Genomic DNA, 4,193 nt, shown 5'->3' with positions numbered 1-4,193 from the left:
CCTCTTGGTTCTCTATTGATTAAAACTTGGTATGTGACCGACGTGAGAAGCACATAATTAGGTCAATCAATGTGCACTGAAGCTTCATTTCACTCATCATAAGCTTTGCTTTTATCTATTTTAATAATCATAAATTTTGCCATATATCTCAGGTTTGTTCGTAGAGCGTGAAAAATTTCTTGCGCTAGCAGAATGTTATCAGTAAGCAAACGTTTTGCCACAAAGGCATATTACGTCTATGAGATCAACTCGGGATAACCTTCTTGAGTCTCTTGCATAACAGTTTAAATAAAATCTTGTAGCTCACATTGCAGAGGCTGATTTGTCTGAATTCAGTTATCTCACGAGGTTTATTCTTCTTTGGGATGAGACAAATATTCGCATGGTTCAGATTTGGGTCAAAACTTCCCATGGCGAAGAAATCTTTCACAAGTCTAATAATGTCTTGGTGCATCTTACGTCAAAATTTATGATACAGTTTACTAGTCATGCCATCTGGTTCGGTTGCTTTTTCTAAGTTGATATCAAATAGAGCTCTCTTTATCTCCAGTTAAGCTGGTTCCGCTATACATATCAATTGCTATATACTCATATCTACATGTATATGTAATATCGTGTTTTTTTTTGTTTTTTTTTTGTCTTTTTAGCTACAAATATGTTTCATCTCTTTTTTTGTTAGATCTAACACAATTTTGTAAGTAAATAATCATGCTGAAAATATACATACATTTTTCATATATACCATAATTTCTTTCAACGAATATATATTCTCAAAATCATATAATCTATTTAATAAAACTTTTTTAAAACACTAAATAAAACTTCTCTATTCTATATCTTTTTGTATATTATAAAATAATTTATATAATACAAAGCGTTTGGATATATACTATACTATACATTTTTTGACAACATACAAAAGGTTGTTCCATCACTCAAACAAAAAATGGTCTGAGAATCCATACCGGAACAGGACAACCAATAAAAAATAAACTCCTGCGAAAAACTCGTGCAATCATGGCAAGCGAATCAGCTGTCTTGTTTTGTGACATTGGAACATGAATGATCTTTTATTCTTGGAAACGTACTTGAAGCAATGCTATCTCTGATAGTTCCGGTGAAAACCCGGCCATGCTGTTGGATCCTTGATCATCGAAATTAGCTCCTTCCAGTCCGTCCCAAAATGATTGAATGTTGTATGTTCAATCATATTCTTCATGGACCAAATGATAGTATCCAGTTCTAAATGTAAAGAGGACAATCTTCTCTCCTTGTTTCTCAGCGTTATGAGTTGTTCATTTCTGACTTCAGCTATCCGTACCCAACCATATCCACTATACATTTATATAGTATAGTTCATGTTAATTCATATAATACAAAGCGTTCAAAACTGCATGTAAAGGGTTCTATATTTACATGCATATGTTGTCCCTTTTGAAATGTGCACAAATCCATTGTTAAAGCGCCCGCAATGGTGTTATCCAAAGAGAAGTTCTTAGAAAATGTGTATTTTGGGATTCACTAAGAAATAGTCCTTATTTAAGAATTTTAAGGATTGAATCCTTAACTTTTGGTGAGATCTACTGATTATTTAATTATTTTTCCCTAAGGATTCTCTTTTAAGGACTCCTATTGCATATGCTCTTAGAAGCATGTAAGAGCATCATTAGTGGTAGGGATTCTTCCCATATAATATAATCAATAAAATAGTATAATATAAATTTATAATTAAAATTTAAAATCAAATAGAATTTAACCTATGGAATGAAGACAAATGAAATGAGAAGAAGCTCTTCCAGATTTTTAAAAGTCTCTTTCCAAGAAGCGTTCTTCATTCTCTCTCTCTTTACTATTCACTAGATCGTTTCTCCGCGCTACACGCAGATAATATATTTAAATTTGTTACATTCATCATTTTTATTTGTATGAGAATTTTTGTATATTAAATTATATATAACTAATTTTCAAAAAAAATTATATTTTTAGTTTGAAGTAAGTATTTCTATTATATGTAACACAATTAACTAAGAAAATATGAAGAATCAAGTCCGAGATTTTAGAGTTATGTAAAAAAAATAAAATTATGTATAGAACATAAATTATCTTAGTTTAAAGGATTGGAATCTCATCTCGAATAAATTCACAAAAAGAAAAAGTACTCCAATAACCTAGTTAAAATATCAAACCCCTTTTTCCAAAAATAAAAGCGTACTTAATAATATTTTTTTACGTGTAACAGTTGAAAACTGACAATTAAATATCGATCTAGAATATTATTTTAATATATCTAATGGTAAATATTAATTGTAATAAACAAATTTTGAATTTTGTAATATTACATGAATTAGAAGTCTTTAAAATCTAAAATCTATTTTATTAACATAATATATTTTTTATTCATTTATTATTTTGACGTTAAAAAACATTTCTTTAGTTTTACTTGTATATTAATTTTTTAATAATTTAGTTTCTTTTTAAGTAATTTGAAAATTATCAAGAATATAATATATTTTAAATTATTTATTTAAATATATCCAAATATGATGTCTCATTTTTATGTGTGTTTGCGTTGAGCATATTTAGTTTGTAGTTTGTATAATTAATAAGTTACGTGCCGTTATATGGTTTTAATAAATGTGTTGTCATTTCATTTTTATTACTACTAACGTGATTTTTTAGTGATCAGTGATAATGTATTTTTAGTGTTATGATTTATATTTTATCGTGTATTTTCTAACTCTTCATGCTGACACTTTTTTTAGTATTATTTTAATTAGATAATAGGTTTAAAGATGTAAATAAAACTATGTATGTTGTAAATTTAGACTTTTTAGTGTAACTGAGCACTATCAATTATTGAAATTATATTATGATTTTATTTTACTAAATCTTTCTTTCTGTGTATATTTTTTTGTTTTATTTTGTATTTTACAATTTTATTACCATATTCTTTAATTGCAGAGAATTGTTATTTCCAATTTTTGTTTCATATATCTTAAAAGTCTTCGGTTGATTTTTGTTTGGGGTCTTTCTCCAATTACAATGTACAATTCGACCGTTTCTTTTTTTGGGATCAAACTACTAATATCATCAAATAGAAAAACTTAAACTCCAAGAATGGAGTGAATATTTGTGCTAGAGAAAACTGATTTAGCTACTAATATAGTGCGATATTATAATATTAGAAGGTGTGAAAACTCTTCTCTGTTGTCCTAATTAAGTTGTTGTCAATTGATCATATATTTGTGATAACTGGAAATACATCTTTACTAGGTGATAACCGCGCTCTGCGCGGACTGAGTAGATTTAAAGATATTATTAATTTAAATTAATATATATTATAAAGGTACATTGCATAGAAAAATGTAAAAATTCTAAAATAACGGTTTAGATTAAAATACCGATTTCACCAACTAATTAAACCTGATTTTTTTTAACTTGTTTATGTTATAGTTTATTTGTCCTATAGATAGCGAAAAAGAGTCAATAAAAGCCATAAAAGAAATAAAAACTAATATAAAATCAAGTATGAATTAAAGATAAAACAAAACATAAGCAATAGAATAATAAATCCTTCGAGAACACAATATAATAAAAAAAGCAAATTAAAATTGAGAAAAACATTTCCGGTGAATAATGTCTTCAAAACTCCTCATTTGCAATCCTATTAAAAAGTTAAAATCTTAAGGCATATTAATCACATGACTTAAGTGAATTGTAAAAGAAATGCATTACCTCATTCTGACAACATCCACCATCACTCTCCACATGGTCTTAAAGGGCTTCAAGTCGGCAAAACCATAAGACATTATTCAGCCACTGACATTATTCAAAACCATAATCAATTGTTAAAAAAATTATGATGATTGGAAATCATGTAGTAAATTCAGCCAATGTAGTAAAATCGAATTATTGCAAAATTTAATTGCATTTATAGCTAGTTTCTCAATTATTATAAAATTTATGATGATTGGAATTATTATTCAAAATCATAAGCAATTATTATAAAATTTATGATGATTGAAAATCATGTAGTAAATGTAGTCAATGTAGTAAAATCAAATTTAAAAAGAAATGTAATTGCATTTATAGCTATTATTGTATTTACAAAACCGTAAGCAATTATTGTAGATCTATATTCGGTCAATTATATGCATCATATCTATGCGACTTAATGTAAACATTGCTCTTTT

The sequence above is a fragment of the Brassica rapa genome, chromosome A09 (genome assembly GCF_000309985.2).
Source record: "Brassica rapa cultivar Chiifu-401-42 chromosome A09, CAAS_Brap_v3.01, whole genome shotgun sequence".
Taxonomy (NCBI): domain Eukaryota; kingdom Viridiplantae; phylum Streptophyta; class Magnoliopsida; order Brassicales; family Brassicaceae; genus Brassica; species Brassica rapa.
This window is presented reverse-complemented; position numbering follows the sequence as displayed.